Below are 16,390 nucleotides of genomic sequence, written 5' to 3'. Positions count from 1 at the left end.
TCACTTACATTGATAAGCTGCTGAATTCAACATCCCTGGAGTTACCTCAAATCAGAATTTCTTATTATAGGATCGTAAACATTTTCTTTAATGATTTGGTCATTCTGGAAAGGGATTTTTCTTATTTGCAGCCACAAGCACCCTGACAGATACAGAAGTGAGTGACTGACCTGAGGTCCTACAGCTAAGCCACTGAGCTTAGATACAATTCCAGGTCTGTAGGATTACAAATACCATACACTTTCTACTCTGCCGGGGTGGACAACAAAGTGAAGAGCAATTTCACAGGATTCTCTAGAATCCTTCCCCACACAAGGATCTCGCTGTTAGTCAGGCATCTGTCAGCTCGTCAGTCCTAAAAAAAGACTCCATGAAAATGATTTTTTAAAAAATACAAAACAAATCTCCTTCTCTCTCTTCCCACAGTGTCTTTTCCTCTCTGAAGCATTACAACTGCTTCTTATTCTGCCCATTGTGTCAAGATAACAGGATTTAATTACCAAATTTATACACCACCAGCATGGCATAAATGCATTGGCCTGAGCTAAAATGAATGCAGTTATTAAAAAAGGAAAAGAGTTGCCGCATCACACAGTGACAGCAGACACAGAGACGACAGTTTTATTTACTTTATCTCCATGCAGGAAGCAGTTAAGCCATTTCAAAGCGATTATTGGGTTTTAATGATCCAGGACATTAAAACACATTTCTCCTGGTGACAGTGACACAGGTAAAGGAGGTGATAAATTCAAGAAATAATGGCCTGGTTTGGACAACCCCTCCCCACTCATTTGCGATGGGCCCCACGGTAGCCGTTCTCCAGGTAGTGTGGACCGCTGGCTGGGGTCCTGGGAGAACGCTGGTAAATCTTCTCGGTAGGACTGGGAGACCTTTCCAGATTAAGATTTAGCAGCGGGCTTCCCTGGTGGCGCAGTGATTGAGAGTCCGCCTGCCGATGCAGGGGACACGGGTTCGTGCCCCGGTCTGGGAGGATCCCACATGTCACGGAGCGGCTGGGCCCGTGAGCCATGGCCGCTGAGCCTGCGCGTCCGGAGCCTGTGCTCTGCAGCGGGTGAGGCCACAGCAGTGAGAGGCCCGCATACCAAAAAAAAAAAAAAAAAAAGCTTTAGCAGCAGATTTTAAGCTCCACAATGCAAACCACAGCTGGTGCTGAGCCCTGCCTCCAGGTGCCCGAGGGAGAAGGAAAAGAACTGGGAAAGTGGGAGAAAAGGTGAAAGGAAAGAAAGGGAAAAGACCACCAAATGTCATGCCGTAAAACTCTATCCACAGTGCACTCCAGCTGCTTCGCCCATCCAAGGTCAAGGCCAAGTTCCCTGGGCTAAGTCCAAGCTCCAGGAACCAGAGTCTCCTTTGTTTTCCCTGGAGCTGATGGGCACCTAGAGCTCAGGTAGGGAGAGGTTCCCAGACTGACCTGTCAGATTTCCCAGGGCCCTGAGGGAACCATCCCCAGAAAACCCAGCCAAAGCTGTTGCTCTTTGATCCGTCATATACTTTGGACTTTCACAAGAGATTTTTTTTTTAAAGAGAAGCCACTGCTGTTTTAAAAGTTTGGAAACTGAAGATATAGGCCTACCTCTTTATTTTGCAGAGACTGAGGACCAGAGAGGGGAAGCTGAAGACAGAGAGGGAGCTGGAAGCAGGTCTCCATCGTTCCCAGGCTGCTCCTGGAATTCTCCAGACAGAATACGGATGGCACTCGAATGGGCGATTTTCGAACTTCTAACCTCCGCATCAGCAGCCTTGCTGACCAATAGCTATGCCCTGTCCAGGTAAATAAGACTATGAATATGCGGCCTCCTCTTCCCAGGTGCTGTCTCTTGGATTTTCAAAGAAAAATGCAGCCATTCCTTGGGTCCTCACAATACAGTCAGAATCAACCCATTCTCCTCACATGTCACAAGCTCCTGACGTTTTGGGTAAGAGCCCTACTCTAGAGCTGTTTCCTTGGAGATATGAGGAAAATAACAACTTTGTTCGCCGTTTTCCTAACGATGTCCCCCCACTCCCCAAGCATGGCTGAAGTTTTGCAGAAATTTCTGGACCTTTCTTCTGAGCTTAATGGGAACACCACATTTGGATGCAGTTCTGATAAGGTCATGGTCATCAGAGGTGATTTTATGACTTAAGTGGGGCCTTGATTCTTCACCCCCGGGGAGAAAAAGCTCACAGACTGCCGAGCCCAGAGTGCTCTCCGGAAGTTGCATTTTTCTGGGAGGTCAGGGCCCCAGCATCGGGGCTGGTGAAAGGGGGCCTGGGGTGGAGGCTGTGTGAGCAGGTTTTATGATGGTAACATGGAAGGAGGAGGAGAAATGTGGTTTGGAGCTTATGAGAGGGGAATCGTTGTGCCCTTGGCTCAGAGGTGCTGAGATGCCTGGTGGGAGGGGGGTGTTGTGTAGCCACCCCTCTAGATAAGGGTGCCCCAAGATCAACTCAAGACCTCAGATCTATAAGCGAAGCCAAAAGAAATAAAGACCATTGCTCGCTACATACCCAAATCGTGCTTACAACACAGATATGGAGACAGGCAGATTCTAGAAGGATTCGTCTCTTGAGCCAGTCACCTCTTACAGAAGAAAAAGAAAAGAAAACCCAGTTGTGAGAAAAATGCCTTTAGAGAAGTAGTCCTGCAGCTGGTAGCAGCCAGTGTCTGGAGCCAGCCTGTCTGCATCACCACCAGGCTCCCCAGCATAAAAGCCAAGCCATTCGGGGCACATTCCTTAGCTTTTCTAAGCCTCGCTTCCCACAGCCGTGAAATGGGAATAATAGTAGCACTTACTTACCCCTTCGAGCCCGTGTATTTAGAGCCCGCAGCCTGTTGCCTGGCGCACTGAGCAGTGGCCGCCATCCTCAGCCAACCTCAGGCTGCTCGTCACGCTTCCCAGGAGGACTCTACGGACCCAGTCAGGCGCTGGAGGAGAAAAGCTCAAAGAGGCCTGTGTCAGTGGCTCGGAGTCACCCTGGTGCCCCACCTTGTTCTGGGCCAAGAGCAAGGTGCTCGGTCTAAGCAGCTTGGGTTGAGAAGGCGCAAGAAGGGAGCACATCCTGCAATTTTTCCTGGGCTCTCAGAGAGAAGGGGAGCTGCGGGCTGCAGGACCCCAGACACCAGACTCGAGTCGACTTGCAGGGAGCCGAGGGGCCGCCCAAGGAAGTCCTTTCTCCGGATGAGAGCCGGGCACAGAGGCCAGCTCCTGGAAAAGCTCTGAGCTCCCTTCTAAGGGTCCTTTAACGGGGTTATCGTGTGTGTGCTGGGAACAGCCCTCAGGAGAACAGGAGTGAGCCTCCGTCTCAGGGGACGTTGGCGCCAAAGCCAAATGATGCCATGCTGGCATGGGATGTCCCGCACTGGGCAAGGCTGGGACCAGGTGACCCACACCTGGGGTGGGATGTCTGCAGCTCAGCGGCAGGGAGCACAGTCTGTGTACCAGGGAGGCCCAGGGCCAGGGGCTCCACGCGCAGTCGCTGGCCTCGTCCCCGCCTCACAATGAGGCAGGCACTCTGGGTCACTCTGTTTTACAGAAGAGGACCCTGGGGCGCGAGGGTGGTCAGGCAGTTGCCCAGAGTTGCAAAGTTACTTAGGATACAGAGCCAAGATCCAGATGCAGCACAGTCGGCCTCAGAGCCTGTGAGCTAAACGCTGCGCTGCACAGCCTCACCTTTCCCTGTCTCCGTGCCGCGTGTGGCTGGGCCTCTGGTGACAGAGCGGGCAGGAGCTGGCAGATCTGGGGGGCAGGCGAGGGCTGGGGCGGGCAGGCTGGCAGGCAGTTGCTGAGTCTGGTACTGCGCCGCAGCCGGGGCTGGGGGCCACACATCCCACGTCACCACCAGAGAGGAGCTCCTGCTGGGCCCGGGAGGAATCCGGAAGTTTCTATAGCATCATTGGCTGGTTTGTTGCTTTGCACGGCTACTGCTTTCTGCACCTAGTAGACACCCGATCCTCCACACCTGGGCTGCTTCCCCGCTCTCACACACACACACACACACACACACACACAGATCGGAGTCATTGACAGCAAGTGGGTGAGAAGAAACAGAGAAAACAGAACCAACCAATGAAAACCCTAAGGGCAGCAATAATTAATATTTAAGTTGAAAACTGCCTGGGAACCCAAAGCGCAGGCTATTCATGTGCAAATCATATGCAAATCATGTGCAAACAGGCTCCACACCTCCACACCAGGGCCCCTGTAATTATTCCGTAAACCTGTCGGGCCAGCTCTAAGGGCAGCTCCCTGTCCTGCCCCGGCTACAGGAGGGCTCCCATGCCAGGAATGAGTGAGGCCTCTGGGTGGCACCCTCGGGTGAGCGTGGTGGCCCTGGGTTTCCTCTGGTCAAAGCCCCTTCTGATTCTGCGGTCTCCCTCCCACCTGCGAGAGTTCCTGACCGTGCATCCCGGCTCCCCTCACCCACCCCAGAAGGCATTCCTGAAGGTCTCCCTAGGCGTCAAATCTTGATGCCTCTGCGACACTGCCCGCCTCCGCCCCTGCTCCCTCCTCTCCAGCACCTGCTCTGGCCCTGTTGATACTAATTCCAGGGTCAGGGGCAGCCCCCCCCATGAGCCTCCCTTTTCTATGGGCTGGGTGGGCCATGGGGCTCCCCTGACGATGCAAGCAGGGCCTTCCTGAACTTTGCATTGTTCTGCCATGGCAGGAAAACCGTTCAGGTCACCCAGCGCCAGCCCCAAACTGTAGAACCAGGAGTCTAGAGTTCACCTGCATGGTTGGGTGACCTGGGCCTCCCAGGCCTGAGACCAGAGACTTGGAGTGAGGGGCAGGAAGTAGCCCCCTCAGGCCGGTGTTCGTCACTGCCCCCAGCCCCGCAGCCGTGACAAGAGAGGAGAAGCGCCTCAGACAAAGGCCCGGGAGCGGTTCCCAGCCAGCTGGTCCTGCAGCAGAACACTTTAGAGCATGAACTTGCCTCTATCTCTGCCTGTATCCTTCACTCTGACTCTTCAAGTTCCAGGAGGGCAGGGACCGATCTTATCGATTCTAACCCTCAGCCTCCAGCACGGCAGACCATGACCCGCACAGACGGAGAGAAGAGCCTCGGAAGAGTCCCGCCCACGTGCGGCACCTCATCAGTGGTAACTGCCCTTGAGGATAAATGTTAACATGTCTTGTCCGCCGCTGGGTTCCCAGAGCCTGGAGCAGTGTGTTGGGAGGGAGAGGCCACTCTGGGCCAGCATCACACCATCACCGTGCCTAGAGCCGGATGCGACAGGCTGGTGGTAAGGGAGGAGCCGGCGTGCGTGCCCTGCTGGACAGCCAAGACAAGTTCTTTTTATTTTAATTGAAATATAGTTGATTTACAAAGTCTTGTTAATTTCTGCTGTACAGCAAAGTGATTCAGTTATATATATATACACATTCTCTTTTATAATATCCTTTTCAATTATGGTTTATCACAGAGTGTTGAATATAGTTCCCTGTGCTGTAGAGTAGGACCTTGTTGCTTATCCATTCTATATATAATAGTTTGCATCTGCTAATCCCAAACTCCCACTCCATCCCTCTCCTACCCCACCCCCCTTGGCAACCGTAAGTCTGTTCTCTATGTTTGTGAATCTGTTTCTGTTTCATAAAAGTTAATTTGTGTTGTATTTTAGAGTCCACATATAAGTGATGTCATATGGTATTTGTCTTTCTCTTTCTGATTTACCTCAGAAAGTAAGTCAGAAGGACTTAGCATGTCTTTAGTAGTATGATAGTATGAAAATCTCTAGGTCCATCCATGTTGCTGCAAATGGCATTATTTTGTTCTTTTTTATGGCTGAGTAACATTCCATTGTATATATGTACCACATTTTCTTTATCCATTCATCTGTCGATAGACATTTAGGTCATTTCCGTGTCTTGGCTATTGTAAATAGTGCTGCTATGAACATTGGTGTGCATGTATCTTTTCGAATTAGTTTTCTCCAGATATAAGCCCAGGAGTGGGATTGCTGGGTCATATGGCAGTTCTATTTTTAGTTTTTTAAGGAACCTCCATACTGTTCTCCAAAGTGGCTGCACCAACTTACATTCCCACCAACAGTGTAGGACGGTCCCTTTTCTCCACACCCTCTCCAGCATTTGTTATTTGTAGACTTTTTCTTCTTCTTTTTTTTTTTTTTTTTTGCAGTACGCGGGCCTCTCACTGTTGTGGCCTCTCCTGTTGTGGAGCACAGGCTCCGGACGCGCGGGCTCAGCGGCCATGGCTCACGGGCCCAGCCGCTCCGTGGCATGTGGGATCTTCCCGGACCAGGGCACAAACCCGTGTCCCCTGCATCGGCAGGCGGACTCTCAACCACTGCGCCACCAGGGAAGCCCGTAGCTTTTTAATGATGGCCATTCTGACCAGTGTGAGGTGATACCTCATTGTAGTTCTGATTTGCATTTCTCTAATAATTAGCGATGTTAAGCATCTTTTCATGTGCCTGTTGGCCATCTCTATGCCAAGATCAGTTCTGACCCTGCCCCCAAAGGGACTGATGATCCACCTGGTGAAGTACACAAGGACCAGCCTTTCCTGGCCAGTGGTGGTGATAGGGTGACCTCAGGGTGAGGGCAGCAGTATTGTTAATGCACTGAGGGGTAGGTTTCTCTAAGAAAGCCCCCAGAGGAGGGCGAGCAGAGCAGAGATTTAAATGTTGGAGTGAGACTTTAAAATAAAGGAAGAGAGAAGAAAGAACATGCTCAGGGTTTGGAAAGAGCTTGGGCCAAAATACCGACATGGCAGTAGAAAGAGCAAGGGGAGGGGAATGAGCTGGGGCTCGGGAGTGAGTCCTGGCAGCTCTCCCCGTGGCTCCTATGTAATCATTTCTTGATTCAGCGACACCCAGGACTAACTGGGTCCCTTGCTCCACTGGACATTTTCTGAGCATCTGTGTGCCCAGCACTGTGCTGGCCCCAAAACAAAGCCCTACCCTTGGGCAGCTTCTGTACCCATAGAAGAGAGTGGTCACCAGACAAAGCCGTGATGGACCACCTGCTTTGAGAGGGAAAAATATAAAACATCTACCATACCAGACATAAATAATTAGGTAAAAAGTGAGATTAAAGTGCATACCATTTTCAGAAATATTAAATTGCTGGGGGGAGATGTGCATCTGAGATCTGAAGAACTAGAATAATATAATTTATAGTAATATAATAATAGTAATATAAAGTAATAGATACAGTAATATAATAATAAAGGGCACTGTATTTTAATTACAACTCACCTGGTTGCAAAGAAGAGAAACTCAGTCATAGTAGTGAAAGGACACAGGACAATTTTATGACATCGAACAGCAGGATACACCCGGAGCTCTGCAGGAACTGTGCCTGGGACTGGGGTGCGGGGACTGGGGTGCCATTGAGAGGGGCAGCAGCCCCCTCCCTACCTTCTTTCTTCTCTGCTCTTTTCTCACTGCATCTCTCTTCATGCTCCTCTCTCTGGCTTCCTCTGCTTATCCAGCGTCTCTGTTTAGGCTGGCCATGGCTCCGACTGTGGCCATGACCTTTGGACCCCCTGACAGCTAATTCCCAGGGTATCCATTCCAAATTCCTGGGAAAGACCCTTAGTGGGTTCAGTGCATTTGTTTGGGTGTCAGCTGAACCACTGCAGCGAGGAGACCGCAAATCACAGTTAAACAAGAGCATCTGTTTTCTCTCCTGAGAGTCTGCCACGGCAGCCCTTCTCTGCAAAGTTCTCCGAGATCCAGGCTCCTTGCATTTTGTTATTCCATCGTCCTAGGGTGGCAACTTTGCCTAAATGGTCCAAGATTGCTCACCACCACACCCATACCGCAGGAGCCCTGGAATGGCATGAGTCACCTCCACTCCCAGGGCCCGAATTTATCCACATGACTAAGCCTGACTTCAAAGTTGCCCAGGAAATGCCTCTTTGCTAGGCTGTCAATGTGTGGCAAGCAGCCGTCTCGGGTACACGGTACACGCAGGTGCCTTAGTCATGGTGGCGGGACGGAGGGAGAGCCTAGGAGGGCCGCATGGTGGAAACAGGGCAGCCTGGGCACTCCCTGCAGCAGAGGCCAGTGAAGAGAGCTGGGACCCAGTGCTCAGCCAGGACAAGTCCACCCCCTGCTGAATCCATACCTGGCCCTACTCTACACATGGTGCAGTTATGCAGCCGGACCTCCCGCCTGCTGAAGCACTGAGGATAAACCTTTAGGGAAGGGACCAGGAGAGAGGACAACCATGGGGCCAGTGGTCTGGGAGAGTCTTTGGAATTTCATCTCAAAGGAAACACTTTATGTGCACCAAGGTTTGAGAAGGAGAAGAGAAAACAGAAGATAGACAATGGACAGTTTACAGGGGTCAGGTTCAAATAAAAGGACTTCTAGGTGAGTTCCAGTAAACCCTCTTACTCCGTTTCCTCATCGAGATAAAAAGTGCCCTGGAAGGGTGGTAGAGAAGATTATTTGAGGTAATGGATACACAGCACCAGTAGGCACTCAATGAATGGCCGTTGTTTTAGATTGGAGTGCACAAAGATGGGGCGCCCAGTTCAGGGGATGTGTCCCTCTGTACTTCTTAGTCCAGACCCTTGGGCATTTTTCTTCCCCGCTTCCAGTTCTTGGGGAGGCAGTTCTCCTATTCTAGGGCGCATAGAATTACTCCTGACTCCCAGAGATTCTGATTGTGGTAGGTCTGGGGTGGACCCAGGAATGTGCATGTTCTAGCCAGGAAATTGGGGTCAGGTGGTTGAAGGGCTGAACTTTAAGAAATCCTGCAGAAAAGGAATGTCCATCTCTTAGGCTGACTTTGCTCATCAGCACCATCATAGTCTTATTGTACATGATGGTCCACGTTGCGGTCCTAGGGATACAGCTTCTCTGATTATCTTTTATGTGGGGCTCCTGGGTCCCAGGGGCTGGAAAAGGCATTGTGGGAGAGAGGGCGAGGTGATGGGTGGCTTATTTGGTCATAAAACTTCATGTGACGCTTCCACAGGCCCCATAAAGCCCCCCAACACACACCCACAAACTTCCATGAGAAAACTGTCTCCCGTTTGGGCACATCTGCCATCGTCGCAGGGACCAGAATGTGCAGACCAGTCACAGACACTGAAACACTATTAATAGTGGGGCTGGATGAAGCCAAGCTCAAGTGTGAAAGGCTTCCTCAGGGAGCTGACAGATCCTTTGAGAGCCCAGGTCATTTCAGACTTGAACCTAAGTCATCTTGGCTGACACCTCAGCCGTGACCTCTGGTGCCCTGAGTGAGGTGAGGGTCTGGCCACAGATGACCCAACTGCAGCACCCCCCCCCGAAGTCCTTCCTTCTCATGCCTCAGACACAGAGCAGGCCCTTGGTTCTCTGTATATGATATTCATTGGATTTTTTTCCCTGATTACAGAAGAAATATGAAATCATCATAAAAAGTGTTTTTTGAGAAAGTGGCACAAAGACAACAAAAAGCCACCTGTACTCCTATTATCCCAAAATAAACATTAACATTTTAGAGTAACACACTACTAGTTTTTCCTATGCATATATTTGCATAAAATTGCATACATCGAATTCGGATTTCACCAAATCCTTGCTCTGTAACCTGCTTGTTTCACTTAACAATGTATAATAATTTTCCACATCATCAAATGGTCTTTGACCGTCTCATTTTTAATAGTTCATCGTATTCTAACATAAGGATGCACAACAATTTAATGTAGACATTTAGCTTAGTTCTATTGTTTTTGTTTTCATTTCTTTTATTTTGCTATTATAAATCTGATTGCATGTCAGTTATGGTTTTTCTCAGGATTGATTATAGGAAATTAAATTCTTAGATCAAAGTTTTTTGTTTTGTTTTAAGTTTTAGATACACATCACCAAATTGTGAATATTCAAGTAATGCTTACAGAAGGGACCATGAGGACCAGGGATTCACATTAGGCAGTAGGGGATGAAGGAGGCAGTGTCACCCGAGGGCTGTCTCACCCTCGCTTCTGACACCACAAAGGGGACTTTTGTCAAGCTTGGAACGTTAGGTGGACCCCATCCCCCTCAACCCCCCCTCCCCCCCCCCCCAGATCCAGAGTCCCTTAACGATCTATAGACGCTTTCTCTTCTGTGACTATACTCAACCCATCTTAGGGATTCTATGCAAATCTTTATCTGGCCTACAGCAATTATTTCTGAAAACCAGACTTTTGACAGAAGTGCCTTTAACTTTTTTAAAAATAGCATTTTTAGTGCATGCTGTTATCATTGTTACTTATTCAAATGTGTTGACGGGGGAGTGGGTGGAAGGTTTGCATTGGCATGGCAACCAGGGACTAACTGAACTCCCTCCACAGCCCATGATGGCTTCCCTGACTTACCAGGGCCAGAGATGGATGTGTTTTCCCTGTGTGTCCTTGGCTCAGGGTAGAGAAAATGTTATCCACCCCTGAGCTAACCTTTTTCTATTTCATTTATATTTTCCGTTTGTGCCGTCTTTGGGGCTGATAGGTTTAGCAAGTTTACTTCCCACCTGGGAAGTAAGCTTTGTTTTCATCTACAGTTACCTCGTTTAGACTGTACAACATGTTCCCAGATTAAAATAGCTAATACCGTGGTACTGTGGTACCAGGCCTTCTGCAAGGTGCTTTATATATGTCATACATATGTCACATATATGCTTTATATATGTCACTTCTTCTAATCTTTAAAGAAACTCTGTGATGTGGATACTATCATTACCACCCTTTCTTAAACAGATGAGGAAACTGAGGTGGAGATCAAAGGGCTTGCTGAAGGGTACAGAGTTCACAAGATGAGGATTTGAACCTGAGCAGTTGGAGTCCCAAGGCTGAGGGTCCATCCCCTCCCTCACCCTGGTATCTTCCCTCTGTTGTGGGGAACTGGGATTGAGTGGACCAGTCCATGGTCAAGCACAAGCTTCTGTTTCATGTTCTAGTCCTTGAACACACTCTTTCTCAGAGTTTCTAGGCTGGAGAGTGTGAGCACATCATTCTGTCTTCATGTAGACGTTCATTCTCTTATTTGCCTGGTTTAACAATCCCTGGAAATTAAACAAGATATCCCTCTCCTTTCTTTTAGTCACACAAATAGTACCCAAACCTCATTGACTCTCAGTTCCTTCAACTATAAAACGTAAAACCTAAAAGCTGTCTCACATGAGGACCAAGAAGATGACATGGGAAGGTCCCAGCACATAGTAGGTGCTCAATAAAGCTTACTTCCTTCCCTCCCTTGTCAGACTTCCAGTGGTAACCTGACTCCATTGCTGAGCTTCTGGTCTACGAGAATCGCTGACATCTCTGTGCTCCTCCTGAAGGCAGGGGGCAGATCTGACATTCTCCTTTGGAGGGCTCTGCCCAGGCCCCATCAGGACCCATGGTGGTGTGGATCCCGACCTGGTTCTCCCATGAGCCATGAGGCCCAAAGTTGCCGGGTGCAGAGCAGGGAGCTCAGGCCTAGGAGAGAAGTGGACGTGGGTTCACACCAGCATGGGGAGCCCTTCAGGGGTTACTGAAAGAGCAACTCTAACTCCTGGGCAATGGCCTGTTAGTCACTTGCTGGCTTCATAGTATCAAAACAAAGAACACTAGTGACCAATGCCTGATGAAACCCTTGGGGAGAACTGTAAAAACACAAAGGAGGAAACGATTGGACAAGAACAGTTCTGAGTAAAGGGAAGTAAGAAGTCTGAATGAACAATGACGTGAACCTGGGCTGGTACTCTGTGCAACTCCGCTAAAACTGTGGGCAACACAAAACAGAAGGATATGTACCAAAATTTGACAGTATCTTCCTCTGGGTGATTCAGCTGTGGGTTGTTTTCTACTTTTGTGTTTGACACAAAATTTTCTCCAATGAACATTTTCTTATTGTGTAATCAGGGAAAAAAATTAACATACTTTTTAAAGATCACAATCATTTTACTGGGATTATAAGGCTAGGAAGATCATTTTTCCACTTGAGCTGGTAGATTAGGTTCTGTCAAGAACACTGGACCATATATTCATTCAGCAGATCCATTGAAAACATGTCAAGCACTGTCCCAGGCCAAGCTCTGGATTCTGTGATAGGAGGGACGTGAACAAGTTGGGAAAGTTTGAGAGAAGGGTCACTGGAGAATTAAAGTTTTATCAGTTAAGATAAGCCAGGTCAGTGCTACTCACACTCCTAGATGAGCCCCATCAGCATAAGCTATTAGAAATGCAAATTCTCGGGCTTCCCTGGTGGTGCAGTGGTTGAGAGTCCGCCTGCCGATGCAGGGGACACGGGTTTGTGCCCCGGTCCGGGAGGATCCCACATGCCACGGAGCGTCTGGGCCTGTGAGCCATGGCCGCTGAGCCTGCACGTCCGGAGCCTGTGCTCCGCAACGGGAGAGGCCACAGCAGTGAGGGGCCCGCATAACACACACACAAAAAAAAAGTAATACAAATTCTCAACCCACACCCCCCAAAAGCACTGAATCAGAATCTCTGGGGCAGGGCTCTGAAATCTGTGTTTTAACAAGCTCTCTAGATGGTTCCGGAGCAAGCTACAGAACCGGAGGAGCACTGGGCTAGGATGTGCTGCAGTAACAAATAACCCTCACATCTCAATGGCTCATGGTGACAAAGATTGCTTTCTTGCTCACAAAACTTGTCCACCGTGGGCCGGTTGTGCTCTTCTCCAAGACCCGGGCTGGCGCAGCCGGCACCCTCTGTCTGAACATTGCCAGTCCTCATGGCAGAGGGAGACGAGAACATGGCAAGCAGTGATCTCACTCTTGAAGCTTCAGCTAAGCACTGTCTTTGCTCACACTTCATTGGCCGAAACAAGACGTGACCAAGTCTGCCATCAACGGAGTTGGCATCAATAGGAATTTTTCCCAGGAAAGGGCAAGGAACTTCTTTAAAAGCTTTTTATTTTGAGATAATTGTAGATGCACATGCATTGTAAGAAATAATACAAAAGAGAGCCTGTGTACCCTTCCTGCAGTTTCCCTCCATGGTAACATCCTGCACGACCATCCGAACCACAACCAGGAAATTGACGTTGAGACCATCCACCAGCCTTATTCAGATGTCACCGATTTTACATGCTCTCATTTGTGTTTATGTATGTGTTTACTTCTATGCAATGTTATCACACAGCAAATCTTTTTGAAGATTAAACTCCACCAGGTAGAGTTAGGACAGTTTAACTAGGAAGGTAAGGCAGACATCTCTCTGCTTAATAGGATTCCTATCTGTGAAAAAGTAGTTTATGGAGAATAATGGGACTAACCCAGAGAAAACAAGAGGTTTTTAACCTGTCCTGAGGAGTCTGTAAATGCAGTAGACATCTGTGGATTTGGCCTCCCAGCAGCCATGCCCCCTTCCGGTGAACTTGTATTTCGCTTTGGGAAACCATCCCTCCCCCGGGGACCACACGTGCAGGTGGTTGAGCCCATCCTGAGCTCTGAGGGCGGGTACCTGGCTCAGCCCTGGCCTTGCCACATGTTCTAGCCCCCTATCTATCCATGCTGATTCAGGGACGGACACTGTATGGTCAGGCCACTCAAGACAGCTGTTCTCTTGCTGTCCAACCAGTGCATCCCCTGCCCAGCCAGTGCCTGCTTCACCTACACCCCACTCACATGACTGACCTTCCGACACTTGCCCCAGGCCCCAGCTAGTGATTGTTCTTATCAAAGGGGTAGTGAGGGGCGTGCCCCTCTGCTTGTTTCCCTGGTAACTAATGAGCCCACCTGACGTCAGTTCCCCCCGTAAGTGGTCACCTCCCCTTCTCCCTGGGAGCAAAGCTTGCCTGCCATGTCCTGCCCGCCGTCCACCACACACAGTAGGGTGTTACACCAGAACCTTGCTCCAGACAGGTAAGCTCCAGCTTCCATTAAACCACTGATGTCTCTGTTCCTGACTCCGGGCTCTTTCTTCAGTCTTGAAGCTGGGCAAGCACAGGTACTGTAGGCCTGTGGGGTGTAGCCCAACAGACACATACACCAAGCTGACTGCTGACCCAGGACTTTTTACTAAATCTATTGATGAGGACCACCGGATAAAGAATGTCTGGCTGAGGATGAAATCAACACTAAAAGACCAAGAAAGGAGACCAGTTCCTGGGGCATTGTATGATTATGACCCCTTGGATCTAGCCATGCCTGAAGCTTCACTACTTGTAGACTCTCCAGCTAAACGAGCTAAAGAAATCTAACTTTTTCTTTACATTGTTGTTTAAACTGGCTTGAATTGGGTTTCCTGACACATGTTCCTAAAGTCTTTGAGTCCTGACTTACCTTATTCCCAATGCTAGACATGGTAGCCAAAGGAGGGTGGGGGTAGTTCTCCTCTTCCGGAGGGTTTCAATGAAATAGGTACATGGAGAGGGGCACACACACATACATACGTGTGTGTGTACATCTGTATTTTCCCATCTACCTAAGCCCTGTTCAGAAACTACCTAAAAAAGTCAGACAACAAACCCAAGAAAATGGAATAAACCCTCTTCTCACGCTTTTCTTTCTTGGGTTTCCCCATACCTGTAAGAGAACTTTCAGATCTGAAAAAATTGTGTAGAGGGACTGTACATTACTGAATGTTTATGATGGTAAGACTGATTTTACTGGGCAAATTTTGAGTCTAGTAACTGAGAAGGCTCTGAAATGAACGCCATTCTCAGGGTTTTGAGATGTTATTTTGCCTCCCAGGGGTTTCCAAACCAGTCTAAGTGTTCACATGATGATGCAGGTAAAGGCCGCCAGATTGACGCTTTTTCCTTCTTGAAAGAAAGGTGTATGGGGGGGGGGTCAATAAAATATGCAAATGAAGCCTCAAACTTTGGACCATGTAAGATGCAGGTGTTTTCACTTTCCTTGATGCGGACAAATGCAGCTCTGAGAGCTGCTTTGGGAGTTTTGTCGTGGGTCGCTTGCAGAAGGCGGGAAGTTGGGCAGGAAATCGTCAAGGAGGGGGAAGTATTAGCCACCAGCCCACGAAGACCTCTTCTCACAGTTCAAGGAGGCTGTAAAGTGCCAGCCACCCCCAAAATGCAAGATCCTCCCAGAAAGCTACTTGAAAAAGTGTAAAAAGTGAGCCCTAAATTGTGAAGTTACACTTAGTTCTTCCGCTTACGCTGAAGAGCAGCCATTTGGCTGCCGTCGTGTTTCTGAAACTCACTGTAAGGAACGTTTATGCCGATGGAAACTTAATTGTGGCCTGTTTTGAAGCCTTATCCTTTTGTGGGAAGTTACAGGTGAGCTTTCTGAGTCCTGTTTTCGATGGTCTATCACTTCAGCAGGGCCTCTCTCCTCAACTGAGCTGTCAGAGCAGAGGCAGCGGTGCTGGTGCTGTCTCGGCAGCTGTGCGGGGAAGCCCGTGGTCCGAGGACACCCGCGCCCAGCTCAGCTTTGCCACTTAACAGCTGTGTGAGCGCGGCATGTTGCCTATCCTTTTTGAGCCTTGGTTTTCTTATGTGTGAAATATAATGCTAATACCTATCTCACAGCTTTGTGGTGAGATTAAAAGTAGATAATGGATTCATGATCCCTTTGTAAACAAAAAAGCACCATAGACACATGAGATGTTATTTTCCAGACCCCTAAGGTCATGTTTCAGAAGGTGCATAGTAGGTTTTCATGCACACACACACACACACACAACCATGAAAGCAGCCCTATGTGGGGAGAATGTGATTCTCTATTATGGAATAAGTTTATTAAAAATACGACGGGTAGGCTTTTGCACCTAAGGGCTTACCTATTGAAAATAATCTGAAGGGACCCAATTTTGAAGGAGGGTAAGAATGCAAAAGCTCTTGAGTCCCTCCAAATGCTGAAAAGGACAAGAGGAAGTTTTGGAACTGACTCTTGTGTTCCTTGTTGTTGGCTAGCTGTAGCATAGTTGTGAGCACACAGTTTTTGGAGCCAGAACAACCAGAGCTTGAATCCTTGCCTATATGGTCTTAGGCACATTTCCTTCTTTATGGCCTCTGAGCTGTTTTCTCATCTGGAACACTGGAATTCAAATACATACCAGGGAGGGTCAGTATGAGGATTAAATGAGATAATGCAGGGGAAGCTTTTAGCCCAGTGTTTGGCCAGAAGTAAATGCCAAGAATGGCTCTTATGTGAGGAAATTTGGGATTCCAGGAGAGTTAAAGAAAAGTAGTTTTTTCAAGGCAATGCAGAAAATAGAGACACATAAAATCTATCCAAGGGTTGTCAACAGATTAGGCTCTATCTTTTCAGTAGCTTTCAAGCCACTGATTATTTTCTCTCTCCTTCATTGTCACCTCAACTGTGTGTTGCTCTGATTTCCTATAAACCCTGGACCCCAACAGGGAAACCCTGTGGAAATGAAACACTTAATGATATTCCAACTCTCAGAAAGATTCAGTAAGGGCAGCTCTGCTCTGGGTGATGCTCTGCGTTAAACCGCCCGATGAAGAGTCTAT

At 48.6% G+C, this 16,390-nt stretch overlaps 1 long non-coding RNA gene across 3 annotated transcripts; it reads right to left on the bottom strand.

Annotated features, from left to right (window-relative positions):
* Window positions 1–624: 624 nt before the first annotated feature.
* Window positions 625–7,875, bottom strand: LOC115864482 (uncharacterized). 3 transcript variants are annotated; one of them, XR_009564056.1, is made up of 7 exons: window positions 7,223–7,875; window positions 4,731–5,274; window positions 3,675–3,981; window positions 2,802–2,929; window positions 2,512–2,584; window positions 1,595–1,782; window positions 625–1,063 (listed from the first exon to the last, which is right to left on the bottom strand). It is a non-coding gene; the product is annotated as an uncharacterized lncRNA (long non-coding RNA). The 3 variants fall into 3 exon arrangements; XR_009564054.1 differs by having other exon boundaries at window positions 2,802–3,981; XR_009564055.1 differs by having other exon boundaries at window positions 2,802–3,981; window positions 4,731–5,271.
* Between the last annotated feature and the right edge of the window lie 8,515 nt (window positions 7,876–16,390).

Source organism: Globicephala melas, chromosome 5, assembly GCF_963455315.2.
Source record: "Globicephala melas chromosome 5, mGloMel1.2, whole genome shotgun sequence".
In the NCBI taxonomy this organism is placed as follows: Eukaryota; Metazoa; Chordata; class Mammalia; order Artiodactyla; family Delphinidae; genus Globicephala; species Globicephala melas.
This window is presented reverse-complemented; position numbering and strand designations above follow the sequence as displayed.